Raw genomic sequence first — 13,892 nt, forward strand, 5'->3', positions numbered from 1 at the left:
ATGTTGTGATGCAAATTAAAAAGGTTACATGTTATCAGTGGACACATGTGAAATGGACAGCTATGTATGGGGCCAATGTTGTTCTAGGAACAGATTGGCCTTTTGTTTCTGCAGGGTGAGAGTGGGATGTGGGAAAAGGAGAGTAGGTATGCTTGTGGAGGATAGGTTGGGTAGGATGACAGACAAGACAGTATACAGGGTCAGTATACGACATGTGGGGGGATACACCTTGGACGGGGAGGGGTGTTCAGCAGTCAGAAGCCCATGAGCCCTAAGATGGAAACAGTGGGACGGAGGTCCCCAGCCATGGGCAGCCACCACTGCACCAAAACAGCCGCAAAGGTGGCTGTGCTAGGGGCTGTATTAGAGGGGCAGGCTCACCCTCTAAATGTAACACTCTGCCTTCGAGCTGGCATATCTGTCCTCAAAACCCCTTATTGAGCCCCCTAACCAACACGTCTGGGACTGTACGACAGCAGACAAGTTCCTGTCTGGACCTGCTCCCAGGGGGGACAAGCCCCATCCTCAGTGGCAGTTCTACCAAAAGGTGGTGCAGAGCCAATAGAGGTGGAGGTCCAAAGCTGGGCCCCAGATGTGCTGGTGCCCAGTGCCATGGCCAGCTGAGGTGGGACAGGAGGTTCTGCAGGGACCTCCAAACTCATTCAGCCTATGGTGTTGCAGTTTTAACACAGATATGGCTTAGTAATAGTCAACAGCTTTCAGGATTACTTATAACAGCATGCATAGATATGACCATCAACTCAACATAACAGATGGTATACATTTGCAGAGGGAGCACAACACATGCATATATACTGCATGACATCTGTACAAAGTGTAGAAGACTTGTGACTGCAGCTATGAACAGTGGCCCATTATTTGCATGTCACTGTGAGAACCTCAGACAGTGACTGTCATACCACTGTTTCATGTGACATATGTCCAATCAGGGATGCGATGGCAGTAACTCTCATCACTATCGCCATGTACTGACTGCAATCCTCACACTATGCTTCTGCAGTTCACAGATGTGTGTTCAGTGAGTAACACAGGAAACAAATGGTTCCACACACTGACCTGTCCACAGATGACCCTACAGATGGGGATTCCCTCACAAACAGACCACTGTCTTGTCAGTTTTAAAACATGCAGAATAGCCATTACCACACACAACTTGTTAAACTGGCAGTAGTCTCAATGAAGCATAGCTACACTTACATGCTGTAGTCATGTCTGGCACATCACCCTCCTGTCTTTAGGCTATTTTCCACTGTGTATGTTGTTTGAGGAATATCCAGATATCATTTGTGATGCCGTTTTACAAACACCAGATCAAGGTTCCACTTACAGCGACTGTCATGGACAAACACTAACATGATGTTCCTAGATATTGTATTGTGTTTCCATGCAATTGGCTATGGGAACATCACCACAGCTGTTCCACATGCAATCAGCTAGAGGAGGACTGCAATAGGTGCAGAGGCCATCACCTGATCATGACCATCACTTACAAAACACAAGCTGCTGCTGAGCAGGTGTACAACTCCACATCCACCAGAGAGTGTGTGGGAGGGACAGAAAAAGGCAAAGTACATCAGAGAAGGGCTTGGAGACTAAAACCTAAGCATCGTCTGTCACACACCTACCAGTACAGGGGGTCAAACCTCTGGCTGATTAGTCATTACTATTACAAGTGCATGCAGTTACTCCATGTGCCACAAAGCTGACATGTTGGTGTGCTGTAAGAACATATATGTGTGCTGGTGAGCGACATCTGCAACAGAGATATAGTAGACATACATTAGGTGTATTACACATGGCTGTCCACATGAAAGTATGTCATTGTCAACACAACCACACTCTCTAAGGGACTCAGACACATTGCCACACTTTGCCAGGCCCACAAATACACTTCCTAACTACTTAGTTTGCCACACTGCAGTAATGCACAGGTACTGCATGCACCACAGGGGATATCCAGATATTCTATGGGCTAGGGCATGAGATCGTGTCTGACATCAGTCGGTATGCCAATGGGAGTTATAATGGGTGTGTCTGTGGTTGGGAGCATCATACCCCACAGACACAAGGTGCCAGTACTGACATGCATGTGTGCATTGCTTCATTGGTGTGTAGTGGTTGGCTGTGCAAGATGGCTGTGCAAGGCTAGGTGAGGGGTAATCCTTGGCATCACGCCACCAGACAATGGTGTACAGTGTGGTTTAGGGGTGTAGTGTCTGCAATGTCTACACAGATGGGTATTGTATGAACTGTCCTGTCATCCTGGTTACCATTGTGTATGGCCATTGCTTTGCAATGCATGCCATGTCTGTGTTTGATAGTCCTTGACAAGAACATTGCCTGGGATGTGCACGTCCCAAAATAATGTACAGTGACATGTACAAGTGTAACTGGTTTGGCTGGCACATGTTGTGTACACAGACTGTTATCCTCAGATATGCCAATACTGGCCTGGTGTGGCAGGACCTGCTAATAGACAGCAGGTTGACCCTGCGCCTGCATTGATAGCATGATACAGGTATTCCCTGATGTCAGTGACATCTGTCCATACAGGGTATGTGTGTAAGGCATTGCATGGCCTTTGTGGATCACATCTGATGGCATCACATATGTTGTAGACATCCAGTGGGGAACATAGTGAAGGCACATTGTCTGCAACTATGTGCCTATTGTACTGCTGGCCAGGGTGCCATGCCCTCTGCAGCCCACTGCAATCACACCATGCCTACTATCTGTCATCAATGTGCAGGGTACTAGCAACATAGCGGGATATTCTAGGCAAGTGTATTTGTGTATGACACATGGGTTCAGAATGTATTCCGGGTAATAGTAGGGTTGCATACTTTGTTCACCAGGCCTTTTGCCAGATGTAGGGGTATGGCATGCCAACACAGTCCCTTGGCTGCTTGACATCTGTACTCCTCATGAGGTGGACATTGTGGTATATAATATGGACACCATACAGGAAAACTACAAAATCTGCTCCCCAACATGTCCAGTAGATAGACACTCACAGCCACCTCCACACAGGATCTGACTATCAAACACACACAAACACCTGCCATGTCTTGGAATAGAATTCCTACCTAACTAGTTTATTACACTACAGCATTACACAGTTACAGCATGTGCTATGGAGATTACTGAGCTATAGCAGTCCCAGAGGTATATTACTAGGTGGGTGACATCAGCAGGATTGCCAAAGGTGGTTATGTGAATTATAAAGAGTATGCATACTCTAAAAAGCATTGCTTCTTTCTCAGGCAGGACAAATACACACAGTTGGCCTGTCTTGAAATAGAACCCCTACCTAACTAGTTTATCACACTACAGCATTACACAGTTACAGCACTCGCTAAGGAGATTACTGTGTTACAGCACTTCCAGAGGTGTATTTCTAGGTGGGTGACATCAGCAGGATTGCCAAAGATGGTTATGTGAATTGCAAAGAGTGTACATACTCTAAAAAGCATTGTTTCATTTTTAGGCAGATAGACACACACAGTTGGCCTGTCTGGGATTAGAACACTTACCAAACTAGTTTATCACACTACACCATTACTCAGTTACAAGCCATGCCACGGAGATTACTGGGTTACAGCAGTCCCAGAGGTGTATTCGTAGGTGGGTGACATCAGCAGGATTGCCAAAGAAGGGCATTTCAAGTGTATTGCGAATTGTACATGTCTGTTACCTGCATGTACCCGCTGCTTACTATCACAAAAATACATTTACACCTGCTTAAAAGTGTCTTATTCAGTCCTAATTGACAGTATCAACATGGCTTGCAGGTCTTGAACCCTGAACCATACACACTAAGGTCACTGGACTTACCACTATCCCATCTGGGCTGTATACATGCTGCATGGATTTTATAATGCACATCTTACTACAGGTATTCCACAGTACTGAAAACAAATGGGACAGTCACTTTGTGTACATATGTACAGTACCCTTGAATGTACTGTACTTTGTGAAACAACAAAGACAAGTCTACATCTGTACAACAACAAAGAGAAGTCTACATCTGTACAACTGTCATACCTACAAATATATATATATATATATATATATATATATACACACACACACACCTACGGGATGTGTACACACACACACACACACACACACACACATATATACATATATATATATATATATATATATATATATATATATATATATATATACATATACACAGACACAGCTGTAGCCATATCTATATATATATATATATATATATATATATATATATATATATATATATATATATATATATATATATATATATATATATACACACATTTCTGAACACCCTTTGTGACACAGAAGGGTTCCAAAGGAACTGACTTATACACAAAACAGAGGCATCTCTTGTGTTATAACATTTAAATCTTAATCGGTTCACCAGAGAAGGGATGGTTGTTGTGTATGTGGAGTTTGGGGTGGGGAATGATGGCTAATTTAATCTACCCGGGGATTGTTGAGTTTGGGTGGGAAAATGATGGGTATGAACTTACACCCTGGTGACCACTTCTGTGTCACTGCTCGACAGTGGCACAGGCAACTAACAAACCCAACTGTAGTCTTGTTTGACTGTATTCTTTACCATTCCTAACTATGTCATACTTTGTAGACACCAGTCAGCACAGATGGCTACCATGGTGTGCAGCATGTTAAAAGACATTACACATGTGTATGCCTGGCTACAGGTTAGTTAGTCACACATACAAATACGCACACACTTGCCAGTATTGTGCATACACGTCTTGCCTATGTAAAGGTAACTAGTACAGTGGTATGCAGTTGGGGTATGTGCCACAGAACACAATTACATTTACTCTGATTCCACTTCTGAGCTGGGTGACATCACAGGACTAATTACTTGCAGTGGGGAGGGGAGGAGGGGGAAGAGAGAGGTTTAGCAGTTGACAAGGATAAAGGCCAGTGCAAAAGGCGGTATCTCTTTGAAATGCAGCAAAACCCACTATCATGACAGGATGCAGACACAAATACACACACTCAGCCATTTGCTGACACACACAAACAGTTGCCAGTAGTGGGATCAGAACTCCTGCCTATATACAGATCACTATTACAGTAGAATGCAGTTACAAGATGCACCACAGAGATCACACATTCCAAGGCAGTCAGAATGCCCTTCTAAGATTGAGGACAACAACAGGGATATTGACAGTCATGAAGTACATAGCTTTAAACTTGTGTGTTTAAAGTAGGTGTCCATTACAACCTGTATGCACAAACAAGACACATCATCTGCAGGTAGTACATAGGTTGGCCTGTGAAGTATAGTTGTAGCACAACAGGAACCTAAACTGGAGTATGCCCATCTGTGGAATGGACAACTACTATCAATATACAGGGTTACAGTGGTCATGCTCATACACATAGAATTACAGAACTTGTGTGGATGCATTGACTCCAATTACACAAGGTGACAGTGGGCATGCTCATACACTTAGTAGCACAAGGCCGTTTGGGATGCACTATAACAACAACTACATAAGGTTATACTGGGCATGCTCATACACTTAGCAACAAAAGGCTTGTTGGCTGCACTGACTCAAATTGCACAAGGTGGCAGTGGGTACGCTCATACACTTAGTAGCACAGGGCTGTTTGGGATGCACTTTGATTCTAACCACAGAAGGCCACAGTGTGCATGTTCATACACTTACATGTACAGAACACATTATAATGGACTCCTATTGCAAACACACAGGTATACAGCTATGTACATCTTACCTGTCAGTATATATGCACATCATACTGGTTTACTACTAGATACCTGTATGTGGCCCGTAAATGATATACCTGTGTCTCTGCTGTGTGCTACACATGCATACATGTACATGAAGTACTGACATATATATATATATATATATATATATATATATATATATATATATATATGTTAAGTATACACAATCATGCATGTGTGGACGTGACAGACAATAGGTTAACTGGGACACACAGGCAGATGCTACCTACAGCATTCATCACACACCTTGCTGCCCAGAAAGGCATACATTGATAGCAGGTTGTGGACAGTGGTATTATACTTGGAACAGTGGCATGTGCAAGCATAATGTGTGAGCCACATTGTGTAATGGTACTGAGGTGCATGTGTCAAGATGACCTCTCCCGGCTGTGTTGTAGTTGTCATTATTAGCAGGACTGCTACCATAAGTATATCTCACATTGGTTATATACATAATTTCTGCTGCTGTCCATCATCTTACATGTGGCATTTGTTACCAAGCACATTACTGCCACTCGCAGTGATGTCATGGTACGAGTGACAACTGCTAGACCAAAACAATAAGCCAATGTCCTGCTATTATTATGAGGTTGTCCAGTGTCTGTCATTCCAGGCTGTCATGATTGAATGACAAGCCTTCGACACAGAGCACATGCATCCATGTTTCAAGTGAGTGTGGATAATACCTAGGTTGCATTTACCCATATAGTCGCATTCCAAGGCAAATGTCCTACACACAGAAGTAACACCCTGACACCTACAAGACAATTGCATTGGATGCTTATGCTAGCCAGTGCTAGATGTGTGGCTTTAGTAATCCATTTGCTCAATGTAGAACCTACAATGGGGAATACTGACATTTGTGCAGTGAGGAACAGGCTGATGGCTCTGTAGTGCACAACTGCACTACCACCATATAACTCAGATCCAGACATGTGGGACATAACATTGGTATGGACCATTCCAGGTGGTGGTGTCCACATATTCATAAAGCCTACTCACATTTAAAGACCACTACTCTGACATAACTCATCACAGATGAGTCAGGTACAGGTGACAGTGGCAGACACTGCATTTTAGGTTGTATCCTCATATACATCCACCACCTTGTCCCCTGACTACCAACACACATCCATATGTGGTATGACATAGTATGGTAGACCACCAGATAACCTTCGATTGGTGGACTGTACCTAGGCCTACATCAACTGTGCAAAGTACACATGTACAGACACAGCTGTATAATGTGTTATGCAATGCAATAATACCACTGTTTGTAACCAGCTCAGTTGTACACATACCAGGGTCCCTCAGATGTTGTCAGCATTAACACAGTTGACTGTTGCTGTACACCAGTAAACAACACCCTCATGGTTGGATATGACCTAACTGTACCTGCCCTGGATATGTACATCCCACACTCATACAACATAAATGCCGTTATCCTTTCTACATACAGGTGGCTACAGTCATTACACACATGCACATGGCAGATAGCATGCTAACAGTACATAAGGTTTGATATCTATGTTAACAGAGGTAATATTCCCTCTCTACTGGTCACCCATGAAACCTATCATATCATACAACAACCCATGTGGAATGTATGTAATTAGACATGTCCACCTAATGCAATGCCTACAAACATACCCAAATATCAGGATCATAGGACCTACACAAGGCCTGTATTGACAGACTCAGAGAAATCCAGCTCAAGTCTGTATGTTCCTGAGTAGTCACAGGTGATATGTTCATGACATGTACAGCCATGTGTGCCCACAGCTCCTACATATACCCCATGTCAACAATTGCAAGCCATGCATGCTGTGTGCAGTCTGGACATTAGCCTTAGTACCACAATAGCCAGTACGTGCTGGGGTGAGATGTTTACAAGCCACAGACCTCGCACATGCTTGAATGAGTGTACTGCCTAGCTCTAACAGAGCACATTGCTGGCACTCTTCCAGTAAACATGAGGTGTGTGTGGCAAATAAGATGTGCTCACTGTTGACCACTACAGTGCCCTGGCTTCGCCATGGCACTGTCAAGTAACAGTTTGTAGGAGCATGACATGGAATAATGCTGTGTGTGTCTTGCTGATATGTGCTGTTGTCATATATGTGCACTTGGCTACTCGGTGAAGGTGGTTGTGTCCTACCAGTACACAAATACAACATCCATTATGGTGCAATGCTCGGCTATGTTTCACACATGGCACGGGGAAGGTGTGGAATGTATCCTCTTGACCTGCTAGTGCACTTACTGATGTAGACCGCATATGTGTACATGTATTGAGGTTTGTTTAGATTCCATATGTGTGCAGTGTCTGATGTTTGAAGGTGACTGTTGTCTTAGTACATCATGCTGTTGCAATACAGCCTCAACATTGCCAACTGTATATGGTGATATGCTCCAAGTACAGTAAGCAGTGCATGAGGTATGAACAGATGTTTGGACATGACTACTAAGTGGTGGGGCTACTTTGCAGATGAATGATTACTGAGGACAGCTCACTGGAGTGTTACAACCATTCCTACAATAACCTGTGTAACTGCTAAGGTCTGGTTTTGTTAATTGAAGTGGAAGACAGGCAATGTAGAATACAGTGAGGGTGACACTGAAGGCAACCTCTTGACACCTGTAACAGTAATACCTCTTCATATATTGTGCATATGTCAGCACAGTTGCAAAGGAAAGATTCAGTAAGTTTTGTAGCGAATGCAATAGTGCTGTACTTCTGTAATACCTATCATGAGATAGGCAGGTGTTTGATTCACAGTACTGGCATGTGTGTGTGTGTGTGTGTGTGTGTGTGTGTGTGTGTGTGTGTGTGTGTGCGTGTGTGCGTGTGTGTGTCCATATATGTCAAGTATGGTTGGGAATACATCCTGCATGTTTTCACTCTCCTGAACACTGTTGTTGACATCAGTACAGAGTGAAGTGTAGAAAGAAAGGCATAGGCAGGTGGTTGAACCTCACACATGTCAAGTGTCTCTATGTGTGTGACATAGGTGTATATCTTTGTGAATGCCACAGAGTGTGTGTGTGTGTGTGTGTGTGTATGGCTGTTCGTGTGTATGGCTGCCTGGTCCCTGGAGTACGGCTATATTTTACTATAGTGAAATGTTAATGCCCCCTCCCCCATCCACTCAATGTGATATCATCAATCTTAGATGGGCATTCTAACCGCCTGTTAACATGTACACCCTGGGTTGCGACTTGTTGTTAAATAGCCTACTGATGAACCCCCCTCCCCACATACACTCACTGCACTGTAGTATCCCTGTCGATGTCTTTGATCTTAGGCCATTCCAACTATCTGTGCATGTGTAATCTCTGTGGCACGTCTTGTAATTGCATAGTACTATAATGATGATATGCAAATAGGCAGGGGTTCTCATCCGGACACTGGCAACTGTGTGTGTGTCAAAGTGTGTGTTAGTGTATCTGTGAATCCCTGAGTGTGTGGGTGTGTCTATGTTTGCATGCTGTCATGGCAGCGGGTATTACTGCTTCCCAATGAGAAGCCACTATTTCCACTGGCCTTTACCGTTGTCATCCGCTAAACCACTCTTTTACCTCCACCCCACTCCAGGTAACTATACCTGTGATGTCACCCACTATGGTGTTACGGTTCTGAACACAGTAGCTTACTACACAGCTATCATGCTCTTGAATCATTAGAACAGTAAACATAATTGAAACATGGGAGATTATAACTGTGATGTGGAAGCTACAAGGTACATGCAGGTATTGTCATACAGACCTGTGAGTAGTTAACATGTACATATGGGACACTGACCGCAAACACTGACATCTCCCGGCACATGCAACTACACCTGAAAGAGGAAGGCAGAACATCAAGATCAACATGCTGTTAGTCTTGTTACACATGATACATACTGTCAAACATATTAAATGCATTCTAAAACTGTAATATATGGTATGTCTGCTGCCTGTCAACACTACTCAACAATATTAATCTACAATTGTCTACCTAGTTTGTTAACCCTGTGCATCAGACCATAAGAGCATGTCCCTGCACCGATTGTGTGGATGACAGGGATGTGGCACAGGCATCACCATATGCACAGGGTGATAATGTTTGCCAGAGGCCTAGGCTGTGCCATTGGATGACATCATGTGTGTGTGTTAGGGCCTGTGATATCATTGGGTGTGTGTGGATGTTATGTGTGTGTGTGTTGAGGTGCCCTAAATTTGTTTCTGGTGTGTGTGTGTGTGTGTGTGTGTGTGTGTGTGTGTGTGTGTGTGTGTATATGCATGCACACAGGTCAGGCATGTGGCTGGCCTACACAGGGGTATTATTGACAGCTGCAGACTCTACAAGGCAGGTTTCACAGTTCACGTGATCGGCCACGGCCACATCACTTGCGCCTGCCAGGGGTTGCATGAGCACTACCAGGCAGATGTCTAGATTGGGTACTGTCTGATGACACATGTCCACTGGAATCGTGTCCCTGTTGGGACCATCTAGGACCACATGCACGTGGCCTGTTGTGTCCTGGTGTGGATTGCACAGCACCAGTTGCACTGCTGCTGCTACCACCACTATGGGAGCGGGCATGTGCAGTAGCATGTTCACATAGACCTTCAACAGGTGATGTAGCTGACCTACGTCCACATGCCCGATGCATCACTCCCACCAGATTTTCCAGCATAGACATTCCACGCTCGAGGATTGACATGCCACGGTCAAGGACTCCCACCATGTCACCTAAGTGTCTATCCAAAACATCTGCAAGATGATGGTGAGCATTTGCAATTGCCTGGATGTTGTCAATTAATGAACGGACAGTAGCCCTCTGAAGCCTCAAACCTTCTCTGTTGCGCCATTCAGCACATGCCTGTGCCTCCATTACAACCCGTAACATGCGTCTGGTGACTCCAGCTGATGTGCTTTGTCTCGCAGGGGCATGTTGGTCAGTGGTCCTACTATGAGTAGCACTGGGCACATGCCTATGTGGGACATCACCAGTCAGTTGACTGGGATCATGGTGTGCAGGAACACCTTCCATAGTCTCCACACTTCCCTGTTCCATGCTACCACCCACCAACTGTCCTTCCTTTATGGCCAGTGGTGATGGGGTATGTGTAGGCAGGGGAACTGTGTGCAAGGATGAGGGGGATACAGGTAGAATGGCAACCAATGGCAGAGATTCAGCCCCTGACAACCCTGCCTGTGCCTCAATCATACTATCATCATCACTGCTAGAGTCTGTGGGGACACTAACATCAGGTGGACCTCAGGAGGGCAATGCACCTACATCAACACCTGTGAGGGGAAGACAAAAACTGTACATTACAAGTTGTACCACACAGACACACAGACACACACAGACACACACTACATGCAGGTGATATGGCAGATGGCATTCAGCTTAGACAGTTATAGTGGTAGTTATCATACATCCCTGAGTTGCATACAACAGCATGCATGTGTTACAGCAGACGGCATGCACCTTACACAATTATAGTGGTGGTTAGCATACATACCTGTATTGCACCATTTGTGTTAGTAGCTTATGCCCCATACCTGCAACACAATGCATGCACTTTGCACCACTGCATCACACTGAATGGTGCGTGCAACATACACCACATGTTAACAGACCATCACTGACCTTTGTACATCTGCCACTGATGCTTTGTGTTGGCCACCGCCCCTATGTGTGAGGACATGAGCAGAAGGGTATGTCAACTAAATACTATGTTTGCCTGAGCCCTGGCTTGCTTATCTCCCCGAAAGCAGTCTGTTCAACATTATTCCGCCTACCCCTGAGCTGAGTCTACAGACATTATGAATGCGGCTGTACACACATGTTTGACATAGCTGTCCCTACTTTGCAATGGTGCCACAGACCAGCACAGGTTTACAGTACACCAGCCTGATGTGTGGCATATGACCTTGCCAGTCACATGTAGTATGACATGTCTTCTGCTGACGTGTTCTTTCCAATCTACAGTATGGTAACTGTGTCCCAATGCAGGGATGTTTTATATTAACGTAGGCCTTCAGCTGACACAATGTTGTCTGTCTGCCCTACAAATATGCAGTGACATACTGCACATTGAGCTTATGTGCATAGCCATTGCAGCGCATCATGTGGCTTCACTATTGCTATACAGTGTGAGTTACTGACACATTTCATAGCCATGACTGTGTTCACATACAATACATATCTAATGTGAAATGTGACCCAGTTCACTGAGGTGTATACACACTAAGCCCTAATGTGGAATGTGTGACACAGGTCACAGCAGGGAATACGGATGACACCCCTACACATCTGCAACCATATTACTGATGCCTGGCAACTATGCCCACACATGGCTAACTTAGCGGAACTCTATGTCTCACATGCCATCTGTGTACCTCACACATGAGGAGCAGGCATGACAGTGACGTCTGACACCAGCAAGGTGAATGTACTGCATCTGCGGCCTGATATAGTTGTATGTGTATGTTGTGCAACACATGTATGCCTTTGGATACTGTATAGGTGAATGCTTTCATGTTGTAACACACTTAAGATGTTCAAGACATGTTATGTGGTGGTTTCATGTTATGCCTACACAAGCTGTGCACAGGCCTGTATGATGTTTAGTGTTTCACATCTGCAATATCACCATTACACAAAGGCCATAGTTGTATTCTGTTGAGCCAATGTACAACAGGGTGTACACAGATGTACATCACTTCTACTATGTGTGTTGCTTCATGTCTCTGGCCATCCTCCATGGCCATGTGTACACATGTTCTGTCCAATGTTTGTGATGGCCATCTGTTTCACAGGTCAGTGTTATCCCATATGACATACACCTATAGATGTCATATTCTCCACCGAGGACAGGGTTATGCAGACAAAGGGTGGTATGTATGGGATGTGACACATCATGTTTTACAGGATAGTTGAGCAGTGTTGCAGTCAGCTCACTACATGCCATGGACATGTCAGATAGCACATGACATTGTGTGACATTCATAGCAAGGGTATAATCCACAAGGGTGTATCCTGTGGGCTGGTCATACTCCAGCTCCAACACATTTAGAGTGTGTGCACACATAGGCTCTCTGTACAGTACTGTTTGTATTCCCAACATGTGTAATGCTGATATGTAGTACCTGTCCCTACAGTGAAACACACATCCACAATTGTATTCACAGTTGTCCACACATCTGGCAATGACAGTTTGGAAGGTTTAGTGTAGGTGTTTCATATAGTCTTCAATTGTTTCACATGGGTAACCACTGTGATGCATTGCAGGTCTGACCAGTGTCTATTAAGAGGGCCACCATACATTATGTGTATGTGTGTTATGACAGATAGCATGCAATTAATATGATTGGTGCATTATCAAGCCTGGTAAATAATAACAATTTCACCTGACACAGGCTGCTGTCACTGCAAAACACCAGAGGTACCTAAACAGGAGTGTCACAGCAGTAAGATCATTATGCACACCTGTGTGATAGCTACAGGGTGCAATGTCCATGTTAGCACATAAGCCAGTACAATACACTATACTATGGAGTATGCACATCTGTGCATACATAGAGTAGCAGACTATAGTATGTGGCATGTATGCATACATGCCTTGCATATGATGTTACATTACATATTGTACAGTAACACATGTAACTATGTGAAATATAGTTGTGTTATATGTGCAGTACTGATTTACCAGGCAATTCCAGGCTTGGTGGTTGAGAGACACCCACCTCCACAATACCAGCTAAAGCTTGTGGATGGAGGTCTGCAGGTGTCCCCAGGCTGGCCAGTAGCTCCTCAGTACGTGTGAGTGGGGGCTGGGTGAGTTTCCCCCCACCTGTTGCACCTTGTTCCCTAGCGATTGCATTAGCATACTGTTTTGTTAGTCTTATGAGGTCAGTGAAGTGTCGGCACACCTGGTGATAGGTGAGATTGTGACCTCCAACATCATTTACCCTCTTGCGGAGTTCCTCCCACAGGGCATCCCGCTGCTGTGCTTCCTGTAGCACATGGCTGAAGAGTGTTGAATGGTTGTCGAGGAGGTATGGGATGAGGACCTCATCCTCCAAGTGGGTGTA

At 44.6% G+C, this 13,892-nt stretch overlaps 1 protein-coding gene across 1 annotated transcript in view; it reads right to left on the reverse strand.

Annotated features, from left to right (window-relative positions):
- The window catches only part of ERC2 (ELKS/RAB6-interacting/CAST family member 2), a 6,021,505-nt gene that overhangs the window by 689,959 nt on the left and 5,317,654 nt on the right, over positions 1 to 13,892 (reverse strand). The gene's annotated exons all lie outside the window — the stretch shown is intronic.

This window comes from Protopterus annectens, chromosome 7.part1, assembly GCF_019279795.1.
Source record: "Protopterus annectens isolate FY-2018-M chromosome 7.part1, PAN1.0, whole genome shotgun sequence".
Taxonomy (NCBI): Eukaryota; Metazoa; Chordata; order Ceratodontiformes; family Protopteridae; genus Protopterus; species Protopterus annectens.